This window comes from Python bivittatus, unplaced genomic scaffold (genome assembly GCF_059951505.1).
Source record: "Python bivittatus isolate LINGU-HERP-01145 unplaced genomic scaffold, Pbiv_v1 ctg000690_np1212, whole genome shotgun sequence".
Taxonomy (NCBI): domain Eukaryota; kingdom Metazoa; phylum Chordata; class Lepidosauria; order Squamata; family Pythonidae; genus Python; species Python bivittatus.
This window is the reverse complement of record NW_028277096.1, coordinates 2,574,793-2,597,718: the sequence shown is the minus strand read 5'-3', so window position 1 is coordinate 2,597,718 and position 22,926 is coordinate 2,574,793. Positions and strand designations below refer to the sequence as shown.

Sequence of the window (22,926 nt, the reverse complement as noted above, 5' to 3'; positions counted from 1 at the left end):
AGGAAAAGTTTTTCACATGGATATTGAAAGTGAGAAGCCCCTTCCCCCGCTTTAATGAAACAATGTTTCATAATTGCCTAGAGCAGCAACATAAAATTAGCAGAGCAAACATTGCTCCTTCTGCCAGAAACCACTCAGGAATGTCTAAATATGTCAAGGTCTCAGTATTACCTAAAAACTGGGAAACGCAGCTGGTGATCACTGCCTTTTGCCACTAAGTTTATATGTTGAGAAAGGCCTCTTCACTGTTTCTCCAGGGTGATATTGCTCTATCAGGCTGGAAGCTGGGGAGAAACGTCGTAATGTTTCTGTGTACTTGCATGTAAACTCATAAAGTCATAAATCATTAGCATCTCTGTATGTCTGACTCCCTTTGCAGCAAGGTAAAATAATATAAAAAGAGAGTGGATGGTCGTTTCAACTAAGTGAATCTCTTGCAGAAAGAGATTTGTACTTTATAATAATGTTATAATGTTATAGAAAGCATTAATTTTTTTCTGATCAAGTATGAACTGTATAGGCTTTTTAGAAGTAACCGAAACATAATTCTGTGTTGAAAATCAGTCTTCTACTTGGCTTCACTTGTTTCTATAGTACTGTCTACCAAATGTTTCTCTGTTAGTTCAGATAGATGAGAAATGTTGTTGTGATCCCACCTTAGATGTGTATTTCTCTGTCTCCTGGCATGTTCTGTGATGAACAAGGTTTCTAAAACCCTTGAGTTCTTGCCATTTTCGTGTTCTATGTATAATATATGCATTGAAATTATAATGTGTGAATTGCAAGATATATGATAAAGATAAGGTGTTGGTACCTCATGCCATTTATAAACTGTGCCCACTTGACCTGCTTTCTTCCTAATGTGTTTGTTCAAGTGGATATTTCACAGTTGTAGGTTAGAAATTAAATTGCACCTGAGCAGTAATAGAATCCAGTTCCTTTTTATCAGGTTACTTCACAGGCAGGATGATGATGATTTGATTTCTTCCAAGAAAGTGGAGCATATCATAGGTGAGAAACTTTTTCAGAACCAAGGTAAATGGTTCTGTGAATGTGACTGCTTCTGCAAAGGTAAGTAATTTAGGAGAGCTAAGTTCATAGAGCAGGGGATTAATTACTTTACTAAGTAGTTTACTGGACAAGTATTTCCAATTTGAATTCAGATATGGCAAATTTTGGGAACAGTTGATTGTTGGATTGCCTGTTTGGGGGCTAAATTAAATATTAGTCTGACTTGATGTAAGGCAGTTTAATCTTTCCACATGGAGAAACATGAGTTCAGAATATCACATTGTCTGTTACTTATGGATAGGATATTTAGTAACTCTTGAAATGAGTTCATGGTAATAATTGAAAGTTTTTAAAAACAAACACTTACAGACCACCCTATTTAAGAACTCAAGGCAGGCACCAATGACATTCTGCTATGCTAATATGTTCTGTAACCTAAAGACTTTATATATGAGGTCACTTTAGATGTCAGTTTAGATAATGTTGGGGCCAATATAGATTAGGTTAATTTCAGTTGGTTTCCTTGTGCCAATCAGTGCTAGCAATTATCTTGTTAAATTAGCATGCATATTTATCCCATGTCTAATTTGTAGTAGCTAGAGATTACATAAAAGTGTTTGTTATCATTCTTATAAAATTATGTATTTCTGTTTGATCTTTCTGAATAAATTTAATTTCTGTTGAACAATCTCTTGCTTCAACCTGAATTATTTTCTATTATTTTATATCTTGGAATTCATCGTGCTTTGCTAGATCCTTTAATCACATTCTGCTTGAGAAAGTAAAAGTAGAGATGGTAGAGAGGTGGAATTCTACCTAGATTAAAGCGTGTAAAGACTTGTGTCTGCTAAATGCTTGACAGTATGTGGCTGCTATCAAGGACAATCCTAAACTGAAATTGAGTTAAGCTTGAGTTGTCAGAAGAAAGGTAGGAATTAAAGGCAGTGGAATAATAATAAAAACAAGCATTTTGGACCAAATAGATCTCTGGATTGCAATAAATACGATAAAAAGATGTATGCATGGAAACAGAATATATTATTTAGCATTCTGATCTGTATTTTCTTTGGAACTTTAGAAATGTTCTTTTTTGCTCTGTTTATTTAATTAAAAGGTGGGAAACAGCATGAGGTAATTGCTGGTTCTAGCATTACTTGAATTTGAGAACCTTGTCTAATTTTACATGTTGTATGCCCCATGTATTGCCACATTCTTATATTTAATCCTCTGCACTATTTTAATTTTTGTTCTGGCCAGTTCTCTCTCCTCCCTCTCCTCTTTTATTTATTTTTTAAGGCAAACTTGACATAACTTTTAAATTTAAGTCTGTGTCCATATCAAGTGCTTGCTGTCTGGATTTCTGCTTTGTTGTTAGGTAAGGTGGCTCTGTGACAGTCACATATATCCACAAGCCTTAGAGCATTGGCCTTTAGCTGAGGTTAGAACATCCAAGAGGGATGTACCTGGTCTAAGGCGAGTGGCAGTAGCATGATTTCTTTTGCTAGAGATATGCTTTTATCCTCTGTTAATTTTGTTAATTCCCCTTAAAGTGGTCCAGTTTGCCAGTCATCACTACTACTACTTGTGATAGTGGATTCTGTAGTTCACTTTTAGAATATATGTAGAATATATTTTCATCGTCTTACCTAAATCTTCCAATATTCACATTTATTGGATGACTTCTGATTCTAATGTTAAGAGAGGGGGGTAAAAAACTCTTCTCCATGTCTCCCTTGACACTACCATGTAAAACTCTTCCCGACTTCTGTTTTTCTGATCCTTTTGCAGATACAGTGGCCAACACTGTATATTCCAAATATACAATGAAATGAAGTAGTTAAGGTGTTCAACTGGGTCTGAGGAGACCCAGATGCAACTCCATACTCAAACTTGGAGCTCACTGGGTACCTTTAGTTATGTGAGGAACCTTCAATGTACAGTACTTTGAGTTCCAGAATTCCAATAAAAATTGCAGTTTTATTTTCAAACTTTTCCTATGATCCTCAACATGGGATTTGCCATTTTCACAGCAGCCATTGAGCTATCTGTCATAACTCCAAAATCTTTTTCCTGTTTAGGCATTATCAGTTCAGACTCCATTATCATGAGTCCAAGGAAACAATAGGATTTAGTTGCATAAGTAGATCTCCTGTTGCAAATGAGGGTTGAAAATAGGTCTGGACCTAAAAATCTTAAGGCTGTTTTAGAGTGGCTCTAAGATCTGAATTTTGTATTGATGTTTGGAGACCTTACATTACTGCATCTGGTCCCAGGACTCAATTTTTATGTAGTAAGTCTCACGGAAGTCAAACTGTTAATTTTTTTATTCTCTGAATCATAAGGCTTGCTGTTAATTACATTAGTGTGGGTACGTGTAATGGAATGTGTTTTGTCTCTGTTTGCCTTGTAAATATGATTAGTGGAGTTATTACATATATTTTCAAACTGGAAGAAAATTGCCCAAAATCATACTCAAAATTTGAACATTTATGAATCAAATAATTTAAATCAGCACTATCATCATATACTATTGGTGATTTTTGTATTTTACTTCTGATGGTTTGGATTTATATTGTGAACCCCTAGTGGGCTGATTTGACTGGTAGTGAGCAGGAGAGAAAGATGTTAAAGAAATAAAGAGAAATGAAAAATACAAGATAACAAAATAAAATATAGCTAGTACAGCTGTAAAGTTTGTAATGGATCAGGTTAACTATGTTGTGGAAATACAACCACTATTTAGCTAATGGGGCAGTGTTATCTATTTGTTTGACAACGCAAATAAATTTATCATTCATCATGGGTAAAATTTTCTGTAGGAGAGGAAAGCAAGCAAGGGAGCCTCGTTATCCCCTTTCTGAAAGCTGCTTCTTCCAGCTTGCCTAAAATGGTTTTTTTTAATCCTGAACTCCCATTGACCTGGAACTGTTGTAAGAACGCACTGCTACATGTTGTTGCAGGTTCCACTGAGGCTTTTACTAATTTTAAGCACTATTACCTGTCTTTCTATCTAAATCTGTTATGAGTTAGATCTCATAACATCAAGGTCTTAGGCTACATATCTTTAAATAAAACATGTTACATGATATTGTGTAATCTTGTTAAGATAATATTAGCTTTTCAATTTTACTTGTGAGAAGCACTCCAAGATGCAGAAATTATTTTTTAGTGTCCCCCTTTGCACAGTAGAGCGTAATCCAGAGGATTCTTTCACTTGATAGGACCAAAAGAAAGCTGCCATAGCTTCTTAAGTTTCAAAGATTGGAGCAATTAAAGGCTCTGAAATCAATTAGACAGTTGGAATGGGTTAGGTGTCATTTTAGGAAAACTGGAAACAGTTTTCCTAAACAGTTTTCCTAAACAGTTCCTAAACAGTTAGGTGTCATTTTAGGAAAACTGGAAACAGACTAAGAACTAGTATACATCTCAAATAAATTTGAAGATCAGCAAATCTGAGGATGCTCCACAGAGCAGACTGTAATAAAAGCTGCAGTAATTCTGGCAGCTTTGGGTGTTCACGTAGGCAGCCATAACAATCTGCCCAAGGTTGAAGATGGGCCCCTTGTGCTGTGTATTTTGTTTTATTTCTCCATTAGATTTAAACAGTGAACAGCCCAACAGTGTTATATCTCTGGATCCATTCGGTTGAATTATTTGGTTCTGTATAACATCGTAGTTTTGTGGCTTCTTCTATCATTGTTGCTATTGGAGAAAGGGGCTGGGAAAGAGAAGACAGAACAAAGCTGTGTTATCTCTCCTCACCACATAAATCATGTCATTCATTTCTACCCTTTTGTCTAGGACATTCTTCTATTACTAGCATGAAAAACCAGCACCCTCCCTGTTCCAGAGGCCTTTTATTTCCAAATTCAGGCTACAGCTCCAGAAAGCCTTTGTGGTACAATTCAAAGAGGTAACTTGCAGAAAAATGTAGGTACCTTTATGTAATAGCAAAAGACATACATTTGTTTCTGAACAGAGGAATGTTGACTCCTCTGAGGACTCTGCAGGGGCTGCCTGCTTCACAAACATGGTGGTAATTTATCTTTCCCTATTTATTTTCATTAAGAAACAGAATAAAGTGTTGTCTTATTTAGAGACAAAATGCTATTAAGGCCCAGCTGTAGGAATTGGGCTAAATGGCAGAGAGTCATGCTATGAGACATTGATAATGTTTTGTTTCCATAGTTATTAGCATTAGCTAGTTAATCTAGTTATTTAGTTAAGGGTGTGCAACTTTGCTCTTAATAGTTGGAGTGGTGCTTAGAAAGTGTCCCTGCCAGGTAGTAGGGATGGACAAATACTAGTTTCTGTCAGTTTTTTCCCCCAGTCTAAAGTCCTTTCTGTTCTGCTTTTTCGCTCATTTGCATTAAAAAAAAAAGAGTGAATTTCTCATAACATATGTATTTTCCCCCTAATACAATGCATTTTATATACGCTTTTCAATTTTTGTGCATACTTTGCACATTTATGTACATATCTTATGACTGGCAAACTGCCTCATAATATTTGGTGAATTGTGAATACTGAAGAATAGCTCTATTTTGTTTCAAATGTTGGTTTAATAAGATTAGATATTTTGTGATACATGTATACTGAACAACTGTATTTACCATCCCTGGTAATCAGTGGTTCCTGTATTTTCAATGGTTAAGGCAAGAATCTCATTTCTGATGGTGTTTTCAAATCAGGATCAGAAACTTTCCTTTTCATTGATACTAGATTAGTGCTACCCTAATTATTTGTCTGGTACAGTATTGCTCTGTTTATGTGCATCAAGCATTGTAGGAAGTATGATGAGTGATCTCTCTTTTCTGTTAGGTAAAGCAGGCAGTGGGGGTGGGAGGCATGTACTGTATATCTTTTGAGTTATGAAGATTCAAAGACTACGTATTATTTTCCTCCTGTTCCGTGAACTCACCAATTTAATTCCAAATAATGGAAGGAGTTGGCTCTGTTCAGAGAATCAAATGGGAATAAGCAGATCTTTGTTTTGGGCCATATGCACCTCGACCTTTCACTAAAGGCACTGGATGTAAACACATACACAGTAGTTTTGGATTTTGATATTACTTTTGCTAGTTTGACCCTGGTTGGAGCTGACAGTGCATATGTTACTCAGGCCATAAATCTTCAGATTTGGAAATTTTAAAAACTAAACCTGTAGGACGATGAAATACTTAATTTGCTTTACTGCATCATTAAATATTTCTGATGCTGTTTTATGAATTACTACTGATGCAAACCAGTCATGGGATATGAGTCTTTTACTTCAAGGTAGACACTTCAACTGGTGTGGCTTCTCTTGCAGTACAAGGTACCCCTCAGTGCGCTTCCTTTGTGGTCATCTATTGTATCTTACTCAGTCTTTTGTATCTTCCTAATATGTGTTTGAATTAAAATAAGCTTTTGTTTTTTTAAAAAGTAGTACAGGTGGGTGGGGAGAAAGTAGTTGCAGTTCTCTTAATCAAGTTTTGGAATATTGTTTAGCCATATCCATATCCTAATATTGAGCCCTGTTGTCTTTTGATAGACTATTAAGCAATTATCCTTCCCCAAACATTTGGCCATTTCTTGTGTTTAAACTTCCTACTGTCCCTGCTTACTGCTTATTACTAAAGTGATATGACACTTTTTAATAGCATTAAAGAACTTTCTCATCACCTCCCAATAGCAATGTTACCTTGTGTTTTTCATCCACCTTTGCTGTTCTTAACTAATGGAAAATGGAAGGCATCATTATCTTGTTGGGATAGTCCATTTCATCTGTTGTTGCTACAATCTGTCTTAGAGACTCTCAGAATTCTCTAGTAACTCCAGGTCATCTCTTGAATGTTTAAGCAGACTGGAAGTCAGAGAGCTGAGTTGGAAGATAAGATGGATTGCACCCTTCCCCCTTTTATTCAGTTACCATCATATGTCACATTAGCGAACTGGGAGCTATTTAGTCTTGGGGTTGATCCCACATTGTTGCTACAATATTTTCAAGCCTTTTAAAATTAATCACTGCTTAGGTGGAACCTAAGGAAAAGTGGCATTCAAACTGGGTACGTCTTTAAACTACCAGCATAGATCATGACTTGATCACCATGTTTAGACAATATGCTTTCTATTGTTTGCATGGTCATGAATGACTTGATGACCTTGTTCAGACAACATGCTTTCTGTTATTTACATGGTCATAAGTTCATCCAGCTTTACATGCTGGCTTCTTCCTGCATAGACCTTGCCACTAATGGCTAGTTTTAGTTTTGTTTCATGAATCTGATTTCTTCTCCATGCTGCTAAGAAGAAAAACAACCCAAAAGAACTCACAAAAGATTTTTTTCTTCACGTCAGCAGGAATTGTTGCTGTGCTTTTGTGATTGGATGAATCCATAGCTTAATATTAACTAAAGTTAGTTGGTCATCTGAAAGCACCCAATGGTTAAGCAGTTTCCTTACTGCTTATATCCTACATCTCTTGATTATAAACATTCCTTAGGGGAGACAATTTGGGTATTTCTTCTTTTGTAAACAATATAGTAGTACTGTGTGAAGTCTGCTTAGCACTTGTCTTTACCCTGTTAAAAAAATCTACATTTTTTTCCTGAAATTAAGAAATGAAAGATGCAAAACAATAGTGAAAGTTACATTTGTAAAGTTACATGAGGGAAATTTGCTTAAAAGGAGCCTGTAATCGGGGGGATATTGATAATTAATGTACTGTAACTTGGTCCTTGGGTATTAACAGCTAGGTAAATTAGGAGAAGACACACATATACAGATTTTCCATATGTTAGGATAGTTTGTGAATGGAATACTGCTTTACTAATACAAGTAGTACATAACATGGTCTGGAATTTATTGACCATACATCTCTTGTAATAGCTAAAGAGCAATTTCATTGATCATTTGAAGAGTATGGCTGGCTCTGAAGAAACCTGTTGACAGGAATGACACAGGAGAGACTGTGGCACAATCCTATGGACTGTGGCCTGAGAAACTGCAAGTTCTTGTTTGTATAGATGAGTTCTAATGTCAGAATAGCAATCATGGTACAGTAACCTCTAAATATTAAGTATATAACTTTTAGTTATACTATAGGGCGTTTCAGTGAGGGGTTAATTGTTTTCTGAACACCTACCTAAATGTATCTAATATTATTTACTTGTTTGTTTGCTCTTTCTCCTGTAATAAGACTGGCAAAAACATTTTTATAAAGTGCTTTCTGATATCTCTGGAAAAATTATGTACGTCTATATTTGTGAATGAAGTACTCTGTTAAGTAACTTGATGGGCTTTGAGCATGCCTGGAAAGCTAAATGAATGTAATATTGCATAATCTCTTATTTGTCAAGGTCATATCTCAAGCCGTATCATTATTAGGAAGTTGTCCTGAAGCTTTGGCGCCAATCTTTGGGATTGTCTTTGTACAGTTTTTCTTAATTAGATTTTGAAACAGAAGTCACATTCCATGAAACTTGCGTGAAGCAAAAACTCAGTCCAAAGTGTAGGTTTCCAAACTTTCTCTTTGCTAGCAATGTTTGGAATGAAAAGGAATGTTTGTAATGGAAAGCTGGGGGTGGTTGGAATTGATTTTTAAAAACCAACAACGCCATGATCTCATGTAACAAACTGGATTAGGATATATTCCAAGCTGGACGAAAGCACTACTCTAAAGAAATATGTACTTCAACACAAAATATTGCTGTTGCGCTCATCCACTAAATATTAATTTGTAAAACTTCAGTTGCATTGCACACACCTCTCTCATCAGACTACTTGCAGTGATAGGATGATTTAGATTAGTGTAGGCAACATGATAGTCTCCAGATGTTTTAGATGTATCATGTCTATTGATCCCAGCCAGCATGGCCAATGGTAGACAATTATAGGAATTGTAATGCAAAGCATCCAGAAGGCATAAACTAAAAATAACCTTTAATAAAGTTTACTCCAGTATTTTTCCAAAACTGCCAGGGAGATTATTTCTACAGCTTCTCTGGCCAGTTTATTTCATGGTTTCAGCAAGCTCTGTTGGCTAGTGGAGCTCTGATAAATAAATGAATACTTTATACATTAAAATGTTTTCTCAGATCTTCAGATGAAATTGCTTTCCATACAACTTGAATGTGTTGTTCCACCATCAAGTGATCACTACCCAAACATTAACATCACTGTTTTCAAGTTGCTTCTTCTCCAGGCTAAACATATTTAACTTCTACTAGGTCTGTCTAGCTTGGTGTTGTCTATTCTGAAAGTGGCTTTCAGGAGCTTTCATGTTCTCTACTGAGGAGACTCAGCTTCACTGATTAAATGGGAGATGTCTGTGACTCTATATGAGACAATATATGTGCATATCTGCTTTGCAGCTGGGAATTACAGTTTAGGAATGGACATTTACTCAGGTGCTAAGTATTGGGAGAGAGGAGAACTTGAATCTGGGCAAATCTTTTAATAACCAACACTTTATGCTTTGTAATATCTAGAACTGCCCACTTTATTCCTTGGCTGTTTGTCCTATAAAAGGATGGTGAATAGTATCTTGCCAAACTGATGTAGTTGTGGCCATAACTGTGTCCTGCCAAACTGATCAAATAAAACATTCCCAGGCATTATTTCCAGCAGCAAGAGTAATGCCAAACCAGAAATGAAGTACCTCTAAAAGGAGAAATTAATTAATGTGGGGCTTGCTGTTTGAAATGAAAATGGCCCCAGCTTTTATTCATTTGAAAAAGTTGAATAAGTAATTTTTAAGTTTATTTTCCTTCAACTGGCAGCAATAAAAGGAAAAACAACCAATGTATATTATATCAAGAAAAAAAAAATCCTGCTGTTCCTGAGGCAATGCATTGACACTTCAGCGTGCTTAGAGCCTCTATTTTTTTACATGGTTTCGTGAAATCTGTAGTGCTTACCACGTGGAAATACTGTCTTGTCAAGGGAACAGTTTTCCAGTGTACTGTGTGGACAACTGAAGGGCATACCGTATAAACTCTTTCTCTCTGTTAACTTACCAGAAGCCTAATGTTTTTACCTCTAGGGAAAGTTTCTAAAAATTCCTCTTAGGAAACACGTGTCCCGTGCGTTTTAAAAGAGGTTTCTCTGAGCTAAAAGCTTTCAGTTCCCTTTTTCTTGTCATTTTCTTCTTTTCACTGTCTCCTCCTGCTTCTTTAGAGACAGGCAGCTTGGCTAGAGGGTGTGGCACAGAAAGAACTCTCTCTGGGATTTGCTGAAATCATGCGGTATCTTCTCTTCTTAAAGACATTGCTGCAGAATGTTGCTTGATAAGATAGAGACCAAAGCTTTGTGTGCTTCAGAAATCTCTATTTGCTCTTTATATCTGCCTCATGTGGATCAGAGAGACCAGTTGCAAAGGCAGGAGTGACCAGAGTAAGGTAGGCCTGGGCAAAAGGAAATTTAAATGGGTGGCAAATGTTGAGTGGCTCTCTTAAACGAGTCCAGAATGCAGCTGAGACTACATCTCAAATGCTGAGTCTTGCTTCCTCTTTGTGATGAGCCCACTGTTGGTCTCTTACCTTGTTTTAATCATGCTCCTTATAAACTGTCTTATCTAGGACCTTTATGGTAGCACTAAATAGCCATAAAGTATTCTATTGAAGAGAATACAGTATGATTAAATGCCATATCATGTTTCTCTTTAAAAAAAGATAGAAGGAATCAGTTTAAAAGAACACGTATTACATAAACAGCTAGAAGTACATGCAGCTTCATGATACTGATGTCATGTATTCTGGGGTTTTAAATGGCAGGTATGAATTAAAAACAATAACAAAAGAAAAAAAAACTAGTATTTTCTAAATGGTGCTGTGCCTTTTTATATGGCAATGTAGTAGGACTTTGAATTGTCCCTGTGACTTGTTATTGGTTCCTAGTTACAACTTACCTTGGAGTCCCATTATTTATTAGAACTAAAACTTTTTCCTTTCAAGACAGTTTTCAAAAGGCAAATCATAACTTATTTTAGTTCCACTGAATGAGGTGGCTTAGGGTATGACAAAGATACTTTGGAAATCAGAATCAGTGAGATAATATAAATTACATATTCTTTAATCTGGTTGCAATGTTGTCACTCAAATTGCTTAATAGGCAAGATATAAAGGTTTCCATCTTGATGTTGTGATTTTGAGACAATGTCTCTTGGAAAGAATAAACAATTCCAGGATGTTTCAAGCATGATTTTTATTGAATCTTTATCTTGGATATTCACTGATTGCTTCATGTCTCTGCTGAAATGTGAATACAGCTCACCAGAGTTTGTATGATTACTTTCGATAACATGCTCAGCTATTAAGAGTAAGACTATGTTGTCACAACATGCTTATCTATGTTAACTAAGATATGATTTACTCAGCTAATCTTATTTTCTGGGTTTGCATAATAGACTGAAATATAATCCAGTCATGTGTTCTAGGCTAAAGTGTGGCTGGTTGGTTTATGTTTCAGTCTGTAGTTTGAACATAAACATTTTTTTTGGGAACCTGTAATTGCTCTGGATATTTCCTTAATTTGTAATAATAATTTATTATATATATAACACACCTGAAGTATTCTGAGTGCTTTGCATACAATCATGGGATAAAACTGGATGAGCTCAGAAGAGCTAAAATGCTATTGAAGAATTAACCTGTAGCTTTTGTGTTAATTCTTCCAAAAATAGAACCCCCTCTCTCTTTCATATAAATACTACAGTCTAAACAATACTTACTCAAAGGCAGTTGGGTATTTAAGAATACAATCCTATTTTAATTTCAGATTATAATTTAAAGACCTATTCTACTTAATTATTAAGTAGGGGTCTCTATTCCACTAAAATGTCTGTAAATAATAGGAAGTTTTTCTATTATAGCTTGTGGAGATGGAAAGGTTTATCTGTAGATGAGAAATTCCATAGGAGAACCTTTTCAACCATGATTTAATGCCCCCTAATTCCTCACTAATCAGAGAAGGAAGAGGAGGAAATATTTTGAAATGGTTTTACAGAATTGGATCTTTTCTCCAAAGAAAGGAGTCTCATATCTCTTGGGGTATGACAGCTATAAAGCACATGTATGAAATAGTCAGTTGCAGTTTTTGTTTCATATTGAAAATTTTAAGTTCGGTTGTCACAGATACATAAAGTCTAGTCAGGTTTTTTGGTAGCTGTAAAATAATCACATGCTTATGATTGTCAGACATATTTTCTTCATAAAAGACAGATGGGGAAAAATGTACCGTTGTAGGGGCTGCAGGTTTCTTGCTTAGTCATAACTTTTCTGTATCTTGTACTGTTTTAAAAGACTCACTTTATGAAAGTGTTATATGGTTGCTACTTACAATAGCTATCTGTGACAGAAGACCATGCCTTGACCAGTGGAACTTATATTTGATGTGAGGAAGTATAGGTTAATATTGAGAACAGGGTTTCTAAAGAATAGTGGTAGTTGGCAGGAAAGTTATGGAGGAATTTGTGTTTATGGACAGTCAAGATCAGATGAATCTTCCTCGGGAAATTCTTGGTGGAATAAGTCCATTTTGATTGAGATATGGAGCAGATGCGTGGCTCATTCTTATTTAATCAGGTAATCACTGAGGATAGTCATGGGCTGTGTTGGTGTGGGCTTCACTCAGAGGTGGTGAGTCAGTGTGGTAGAGTTTGGTACAGACAGGAAGAAGGAGCAGAGGAGAGAAACTGGATTGGCTTTGGGGGTTCTCCAAGCAATGTTGGAATCATTGGGAGACCCTTAGCAGTGAAAGGGGAGAGGCAGTGTTGTCCAAATCCTATGGCTGCTGCATTAGCTGGAGTAGATGCTGTTTTCTTGGTGTTGAAAGAAAGTGAACAAATCTAGCTGGATTGGCTTCAGCTGCCTTGTGCAGTATGTGGGCCAGCAGGAAATGGTCAGCAGTGGATATGAAGGTAAGTCTTTTCCTGCCCAAGCCCTGTGGTGTTTCAGTTGTGTATATCTGCCAGGACAATCATATTTTTTTTCTGTCACTGTTGAGAGCCTTGTGTTGGAGTACCCTGCTTTCCTGCTTCCACGGATATTAAACTGCGCCTCTATAAGAGCTAACTATAGGTCTCTGCAAGCATTCCACCTTGAGGACTACCATATTAGAAAACTGACACTGTATTTGGGCATCTTAGATGCTGTGGCACTGGTGGAGTAGGATGAGACAGGGTGAAGAGGATAGTGGAAGAGTGGGAAGGGTATGTGAAGGGTGTGAAGGGAATTAAACTTATGTTTGGACCTTGATGAAAATGGGGTTGGGGGGAGTGGATGGATAGAGAGTGGGATCCTCTACTGAGAGTGGGGTTGACAGAAGGGTGTGATTGGCTGAGGAGGTATTATGTGTGAGAAGAAGGGAGCAGTGGCTGTAAAATTTGTATTTTCTTTGTCAAGAACAGCCAAGGCAATGGCTGTGGAACAGAGGTGATTGAGGGGGTATGGAGGTAGATGTAGAAGTATAGATTAGTAGGAAGAGTAGGGAAGGGAATGGGACCATGGGGTGAGGATATATGGAAAGTTTCAATAATTAGGGTGGTGATGGGCAGTTGGGAGAGTGGCTGCCCACTTCTGCGGGGAGGCTGTTGGGAGAGTGGCTGCCCATTTCTGCCCCCCTGCTCTCAAGGCAAGCCACAAGTTACCAGATTGTCAGAGCTCCTGGCTTCTAGCTGTTGTTGCCAGAAATGTTTGTAATAAAGTTTGCATCATTCACAATCTTATTGTGGATGAGAGGGCAGACATGGCCTGTACTACCAAAACCTGGTTGAGGGGAAGGGAGGTCTCCCCCTCTTAGAAATGTGCCCTCCTCAGTTTTGGGTCTTGCACCAGCCACAAACTCTAGGAAAGGGAGGTAGAGTGGTGGTTTCATCTGGAAAACTGTTGGTGTCAAGGGGCATTGTACCATAGATAACTAGATGTGGGTCCCTACTGATGAAGTTGGCTCTTGGGACAAAGTGGGAATACTATTCATGTTCCATCCTCCATGCTGCAGGGTGGCTTCCCTGCCTGAACTTCAGGACCTTATCAAGGGGTTGATGATGGAGTTCCTGAGGCTGATTATTCTTGGAGATTTCAACTTGCCTGCCTTGGAAGAAGGGTAAGAGGTGACTCAGGAGATCACCCTGACCATGATAGCCATGAACATATCTGAGGTTGTATATGGTCCAATGCACGGTGGAGGCCACCCTTCAGATTGTTGTCCAGAAAATCTTTCAATGGGGCTAACTCTTGAATAAGCATGAGATATTGTCTCTTAGCTGGGATCTGGGCTTCTGGCTTCAAATAGATGGTCACATGCCCAAAGAAGAGGCAAGATAGTTGCTTCCTCTTCTCTAAAAACATCAGCAAAATGTGTATCCTTTTTTGGCAAGAAAGGGAATCAGGCAGCAGTGTAGAAGAGAGAGAAGGAAAATAATGGATCGCCTGCAAATGGTATTGTTGACACTGTTGATATGGAAAAGAAATTATCCTTTAATCCCAGTGGACATCTGGATTATGAGTTTGGAGCCATTCTTTGTCCACAGGGACATACAAAGCTGTAAAGAAGTTGTGTTATAGAGTGGCAAGAATTCTATATGATTGTTTATCTTCAGTTGTAGAGGATTTGTACATTGCAAAATGAGACTAGTTCAAAGTGATTGCCCATCAATTGTTTCTACTTGCATAGGTTTATGTAGGAGTTGTGTGGACAATTCCAACTGACACGCTGTAGTCTCATCTATAAATTGGTTGCTCCAGAGTCTAAAAGAGTAGAGACTTGTATTTCTACACCTGATGGGGTGTGAAGGTTAACAGGGAAAAATAAAATGCATTTGCCTATTGTCAGCTATCTAAGCTTTTCTTCATTGTCTGAGGGCACCCCTGCCAAACTCTTGGCAGGGGAGCCTACAGAATTTCCCAGAGACAAGGCTTTAGGCACTTGCTTGCTAAGTAGCCTGCAGTTCCACAGATGCAGCACTTTGCAACTGACTCAGAGTCTGTACTTTAATGGTACAAGTCTTGGCTAGGTGCCTGGGGCTCCACCATAAAAACATAAATTGTTTCACTGCTGAAGACAGATCTATTCACTGCTCAAATTTATGTGGGTTCTCCAGTGCTGGAATCTGAGGAGCCCACAGGGAGGGTGGGTAGGGGCAATGAAATGCCCTCCATGCCTCAACTCCTCCAATCACCAATCAATTAGCACACAATGTTGGAACAGTTCTTCCAAATTCTCTGCTGTCCCTTGTCTCATTGATTCATCTGTACTTCATCAGTAAGTCCTTCCTGAAACTGGTCAATCAGAGCAAGATCTTTCATCTCACATCTCTGGCATGCAACTGGAAATTAGCTATGTACCCACAAACTCTGTGATTTCCTTGCTGTTCCTCTCCTGGCTGGTCATAATCATCAAAAGCAGTCTAAATCTTCACGGCATTGCTTAATTCGCCAGGAGTGGAAATATATAATTGAGTATCATCATCATATTGATGATACCTCACCCCATGGTGACAGATGAGCTCACCCAGCAGCCTCATGTAGATGCTAAAAAGGAGAGGAGAAAGCACTGACCCCTGTGGCACCCTGATCATCACCAACTAGAATTGACCCTGAAGGAGGCGAACCAACAGAACATTGTGCACCCACCTACCCAATCCAGAAGGATACCATAATCAGTGGTATTGAAAGCCATGGAGAGGTCAAGTAGGGCAAGGATGGATGCACTGCCCCCATCCCGCCCATGCCAGAGGCCATCCAAAAGCGCAACCAATGCTGTTTCCATCCCATACCCAGGTCTGAATCCTGACTGAAAAGGATCCAGATAATCCACTTCCTTCAAGTTCCTCTGAAGCTGTTGCACAACCCCCTTCTCTACCACCTTCCCCCAAAAGAGGAGGTGAGATACCAGATGGAAATTGTCCAGTATAGTGGGGTTGAGCAATGGCTTCTTGAGGAGTGGGTGAACCACAGCCTCTTTAACAGGTGAAGGAACAACCTCTTCACTCAAAGAAGAATTGACCAATGCCTGAACCCACTCACACAACACTCCCCAGGCCTCCTTAATGGCTCATTCCTTCCTTTCCCATCTAATGGCTCTCTCGTACCTTCCCCAAGGTAATCTGCAACTTCCTTTACACCTTCTGAGTCATCTCCAAGGGTAAGGAGTGGGCAGCTTTAATTTACAGTGGTTCTCTGTCTTCCTGAGGGGATGGCTATAGTCAGTGGTAGTAGGAGGGAGAGATATAGACCTGAGCCCCTTACCTGGGGGTATCACAGGGCTTGATGTTCTTCCTCATCCTATTTAACATCTACATGAAACCTTTGGGCAAGATCATCTGTTGGCCTGCAATCAAGTTTCATTAGTATGCTGATGATACCAACTGTCCATCTCAACCTCTGGCCAGATACGTGATGCTGTCAAAGTGCTGTCCAGGGATCTGGAAACTATCAAGATTTGGATGGGGAAGAACAGGTTTGGACTCAATCCTAACAAAACAAAGTGCCTTTGGGTTCAAATGACTGCCAATTCCAGTGAGATTCTGTCATTAGATCTGAATGAAGTTGCACTCCTTTGGATGAAGTTGGTTCACAATTTGGGGGTCCTCATGACCTCCAGGTCCTGTTCATAGAGCAAGTGGCCATAGCACCATCTTGTGCACTGATTGAACCTGTCCTGGAATGGCAGACATTATGCACTGCCGCTCATTCACCTCTCAGTCACACTATGCCTTTGAAGAGCATTCAGAAGCTATAGCTGGTCCAGAATGCAGCAGATTGGGTAACACCTCAAGCCACCCATGTAACACCACTACTCCAAGAGCTGCACTGGTTGCCAGTTGGCTTCTAAGTACAATTAAAGGTACCAGGTAAGTACAATTAAAGGTACCTTTAAAGCCCTTCGTGGCTTGAGACCTGTGCATTTGTAGGACCACTTTCTCCCAGTAATATCTGCTTGCCCAATAAGTTCCAGTAGGGTAGGTTCATTATGTGTCCCCTCAAAGATTATTACCTTCAGGGGCCACATAAATATGTCTTTTCAGTCACTACCTGCTTTGTATGAACTAGCATCCCCTTGATTCTGGCTTTTACGAAACTGGTGAAAACCTTTTTGTTTTATCAAGCACAGAGGTTGGATTTTTGAATTGTGTCTTGAGTCATAAGACTGAGTCTTCTATTATGCTTAATGTTTTTGTTTGTGACTCCTGGTTCCATAGGAATATTTTGTAGTTGCTGTTTTTAAATTGTTTGTATGGCTTTAATTCTGGCTATGTGTTGAAACGTTTATGCTGCTCAGGTTGGTAGATTGGAGTGGGCTATAACCCAGATACAGGTAGTCCTCATTTAACAACTGCTCTGTTTGGTGACTATTTGAAGTTACAGGTGCTGAAAAAGTAACTTTATGACTGGTCCTCACACTTACGACCATCGCAGTATCCCAGTTGTGTGATCACCATTTGTGTGCTTCGCAGCCAGCTTCTGACAAGCAGAGTCAATGGAGAAGCCAGCAGTAAAATTGCAAGTCGCGGTCATGTGATATCTCGCTTAATGACTGTATCACTCAACAGTGGGGTTGCTGGTCCCAATTGTGGTTGTTAAGTGAGGACTACCGATGGATGGATGGATGGATGGATGGATGGATGGATGGATGGATGGATGGATAGGCAAATTATATGGTAGAAATTATTATGGAAACCCTTTAAAATAAAACTAACAATGCTCTAAATGCTGTTTACAAATTTATATTGTGTCCAGATTTAGAAGAACATATTCTGGTTCTCACATTTTAAGAAAGTTGTAGAACTGAAAAAGACAATTGAAAGTGAATAAGGTGTCAGAGCATTTTCCATATCAGGATAAGTTAAAGCATTTGGACCCCAGGTTTGAAGTTTAGGATGTGTGTGACTAAGTGGGGAATCAGTACAAAGGATGATAAACTGATACATGACATAAAGGAAGTTGATTGAGAAGAGTTTTTCATCCTTTCTCCTAATCTTGAAACTTAGATCAGCCACTGAAAATTCGTAGTAATAAATTCAGGAAAGATGAAGGGTATACTTTTTGAGACAATACCTAATTTATCAAACTGTTGACACAAAATGTGATGTTGGCAATAAGTTTAGGTAGCTTTAAAAGGGGAAGATAAATCTGTTGAACTGTTAGTCATGATGTCTTTTAGGAAACCTCCACATTCATAGGAAATACCAGCATACCATAGACAACCTCAAGGAGCAACTGAAACAAACCATGATCCCAGAGTACACAAATATACTGATAACCACCATCAAGACCACATCCCTGAGACATGCTGAGAAAAGAAAAACAAAACTTCAAACTAAACTGCTCAAACTAAACCCCAGAAATAAAGAGGTATCTGAACCTGAATGGGTTATTAACATGTCCAGCCAACCACTATCCACTGCAGAACACAATATCCTCCAGAAAGGCCTCAACTATAACATGGACAATGCTAATCATCTAGAATTCTGTGCAGCCTTAGACGCAGCATTTAAAAGTACAGGACCTAACACAGAGACCCAATAAAATATAAGGCAACAATCATACCACAGATCAGAAGAACACAGTATCAGCACCAACTCAAAGCAGAGGACAGAGCAGCCTTCAAAAGCCTAAGGAAGGACTAAACCATCATCATCCCTCCAGCAGACAAAGTTAATATGTATAAATCACAATACCTGCAAAAAGCCAAAAAAATATTAGAGGACAAAGAAACCTACATGGTTAACACCAACCCAATACAGAAACTAGACAACCTAATCAAGAGAACCCTTAATGACCTAGCCAAGAAAGGCCATATCACAAAAGAAGAACAGTGGCAGATGAAAAGCAGTGGACTTATACTCCCACATTTCTATGGATGACTAAAAATACACAAGCCCGACATACCTCTCTGACCAATTGTATCTTTACCAGGGACTCCAACATACAACATAGTGAAAGAACTGACAAAAAAGCTTGGACATCTCAAGAGAAGAGTGAATATTCTATCAACTCCTCACTACAGTGTCTCCAGAAAATCAAAGAGGTACACATAGATGAAGATGAAATTATGGTCTCATTTGATGTCACAGCACTCTTTACATCCATAAACCCAGAACTAGCAAAAGAATCCATATCAGCAGTACTTCACAACACACCCAACCTAACTAAATACATCCAGATTGAAATACCCAGAACCATGGACCTCATCAACCTCTGCCTCACTGCCTATTTTCAGTTTGATGGACAAATATACCAACAACTCAGAGGCACACCCATGGGATCACCACTGTCAAGACTCATAGCAAAGATTATAAAGCAATGCCTAGAAACTATAGCACTTCCATGCATACAACCAAAAGTATGGATCTGGTATGTAGATGACACCTTTGTTATAATAAAAAAGGAACAACTAGAGAAGACACATGAAACCATCAACAACATCTTCAAAGGAATAAAATTCACCAGAGAGGAAGAAAACAACAACATGCTCCCCTTCCTGGATATCCTCATCAGCAGAGGAAACAACAGTAAATTAGAAACCCAAGTTTATCAGAAGACAACCCACACTAATCAACTACTCCATTACCAAAGTAACAACCCAACCTCCCACAAGAGGAGCTGTGTAAGAACATTATTCAAACAAGCACAAATGCACTGCAGCAACCCAGAACAGCAGAAAAAGGAAACAGAATACCTATACAACATCTTCCAACAAAATGGATATCCACGCAACTTTATAAAAAAAATGCCTGGCCACTCAACCTACTACAACACAACCAACACAAGCTATGAAAAGAATAACACTGCTATACATCAGAAACATCTCAGAAACTACTAACAGACTATTACAACCACATGGCATCTCTGTAGCACACAAACCAACTAAAGCCCTCCAAAACATCTTAAGCAAACCAAAAGACCCAGTAGCCCAAGAATAAAAAACAGAGGTCATCTACAATATACAGTGTAAGGACTGTAACAACCACTATGTAGGACAGACAGGCAGAAGGCTAGCAGAGCGCATCCATGAACACCAACTAGCAGTCAGAAGACACGATAAAAACTCCTTAATCTCACAACACATGGACAGACATAACCATAGTTTCAACTGGGAAACTGTCAGCATCTTAGACCAAGCTAAATCCAAAAATGTGAGGGAATTCCTGGAAGCTTGGTATTTAGACAAGGTAGCCATCAACAGGCACCTAGAGATTAAAAAACATCTACACGCTATTCAAGAGAGACAATAAAAAGGAAACAAATGACCAGAACTTCTCCTCATCACCAATCACCCAGATAAGCAGAGATTAACACCACAATTATCAATACCCTAATCAAGGAACTGGGGGGGGGGATCACCAACACTGGCAGGGCAAGCCACTGTATATAAACAGAGAGCAAACTCCACTTCATTCTAGCACTGAAGATGTTACCTAGCTGGGTAATGAAACATTTGCAAGCAAACACCCAAGCTCAGAGAACCCCAAGGACTCCACAAATAAGACTTTGAATATCAGTTTTATGGCAGGATACAACATAACAAAACTATTTGCACCTCTACTGTCCACCCATATTGTCTGCTGGCATATAATTGGCCACTGTGAGAAGTAGGATGTTAGCAGAGGAGCATTTTTCAGGCAGTTGCTGAATTAATGAGTATCAAAGTTCTGTGGTCACTAGGAGTCGAAAACGACTTGATGGCACATAATCAAAGTTCATTCCAGTAATCAGAATCTTAATTTCTTTATAATTGTTATTACCATTTCAGACTGTCAAATATACAGTATTTGATTTTGGAATGTATTTGGGCAAAGATACATGTCTGTAAACTTGCACACATTGTGCTTTGATTTCCCAATGTATTATTTATATGTCTAAGTCACCTGAAAAACAAGTTTTCAGAGATTTTGGACATTGTTGGAGGAGAGCTGTGTCAGTTTATAGTAACAAAAAATCAGGAAGAGTCTGGTAGCATCTTTTCAGACTAGTGAATTTTATTAAAAGGCATCAGCTTTTATGAGCTTCAGCTGTGTTCATGAGATGCATGCAGACTGCATCTGATGAAATGAGCTACATTTTCCAAAAACTTAGGCCTTTTAAGCTACCAGACTCCTGATTTCAGAAATTTTAGCTAATAAAATAACATAGAAACAATGCAGTAATAATATACAACGCTGCAAACAAACTACACTTAAATTCTACTTCCTGAATCAAACAGTGTCCATTTGGTATTAGATGGCCTTGTATTGTCTCACTGAGGTGTTGAGAGACTTTCTCTCATGCCAAGTTTCATGATTCCAAAGCTATAATCTAGTGTTTCTCAGATAGATATTGCTAGATTTCAAAGTTATTTTTAGGGAATGACTTCTTTTTTGAAACAGCAAGTTGGGATAGCACTTCTGGTACGTGTGCAGAGAGAATGAATAAATGGATTTAACCCCCTTTTTTTTTTTAAATAATTGTGGCCTTCTACTTCCACGTTTAGTCAGTTTTCTCCTGGTTTAGCTTCCTTAACTAAAACAACCACCAAAGGCTGGAACAACAGTCTCTTGACCCAACTGTCGTCTTTACTTGCATAGATATAAGTCCGCTAAAGTTTGTAGGCTGGATATTCTTTCTTTTCAAGAACAGTATGGATTCTCTATTATCTGCAGTTAAAGAAAAGTAAAATATGTCTTCTTGTGACTTGGCTTCCTTGCACTTCCTGAGCAGCGTGCTTCTGGCTGATGTCGTGCTTCTCAGTTTCAGAAAACAGGAGTAAAGCATGAACCTGCAAGTCCAGTGTCAATTACTACAGTTAGTTCTCCAGTAGTAGGGCATAATGTGAGCTCAGCTTCACAGCATGTGAATTGGGACATATTATAGTGTAGCTAAAGAATAAATATAAATATTCTGTTTTTGATTATACCCTTTCTTCCTAGTGTATTAGCTGTCAAAATGTGCATAGGGTTCTTCTCCTTTTTTCATTGGGCAGTACACAGAAATTATATTTCCAGAAAATCTACCTATGTGGCCACTAGAAGTTGAAAATGACTTGATGGTGCATCATCACCACCACCATCATCATCATCAGCCTAAAATGTGAACAAAGAAAGATCCTACTGCATGTTTAGCAGAATTTGCATACCTCAGTTCAGGCTCTTAGTTTTTATTCTATAGGTGCAATGTCTTGCAGTAAATGATGGTAAAATCAGTTGTGTAAGAATTTGGTTTTATTCAGTCTCTCTAACATGTAGAACATACTTAGAAGTTGTTTACTGTGCTATATTTTCAGCAGCTATTTTTGTTTGGACAGTTTTTCCATTTCCTTTTTGCTCCATGTTTTCTCTTATATAGAAGAGGTAGAATGTATAACTTTCCTATTCCTGATAGTGTATACATCCTGGGATGTATCAGTATAAACTTCAAAGAACATTTTGCAGTTCCATAGCTCTGTATCCAGTATTACATGAATAAAATTGAAGTACAATCCTAGCCTTCTCTGTTGCAATTTTCATTGTAATGGTAACTGCTGTAATGCAACAGCAGGTTGCATTAAAAGTTTTTTCTAATTCTATAATGATGAGCTCTTGACATTTGACTTCAGGTATTTTTAATTATACAAGTAGCATCATTTAAAGGTTATTTAAAGCTAGCTTCAGATATTCTGGGACTTTTTCTTTAACTCACCTGCTGTGTATAACAGCTTTAGGCAAATGTATTTGGGTATTTCACACACAATTTGGGCTTGTTTTTGCTGGGAATAGCTTCTAGAGTTACAAAAAAAACCCTTTAGAAATTTTTCTCTGGCTGTATTTGCATAAACAACTCTAGGTGTATAGCTAGACTTTTTCAGGTGTGTATGCAGTAATTGTCTGCCATTCATTGATGCTGTTCACAAATTATACTGAACACAAACTGGACAACCATATTTTAGTACAAATCAGTTCCATTGGGTTAGGATGGGGGT

The 22,926-nt window shown here is 38.3% G+C and overlaps 1 protein-coding gene across 6 annotated transcripts in view; it reads left to right on the top strand.

Moving 5' to 3' along the window:
- The window catches only part of NCOA1 (nuclear receptor coactivator 1), a 290,001-nt gene that overhangs the window by 101,683 nt on the left and 165,392 nt on the right, over positions 1-22,926 (top strand). The window contains exon 4 of one of the 6 annotated variants that reach the window (XM_088152154.1): positions 950-1,011. The exons of the other annotated variants lie outside the window; for them this stretch is intronic. The gene's annotated coding sequence lies outside the window, so the exon portion shown is untranslated. The remainder of the gene's footprint in view (positions 1-949; positions 1,012-22,926) is intronic. 6 annotated transcript variants of the gene reach the window in all.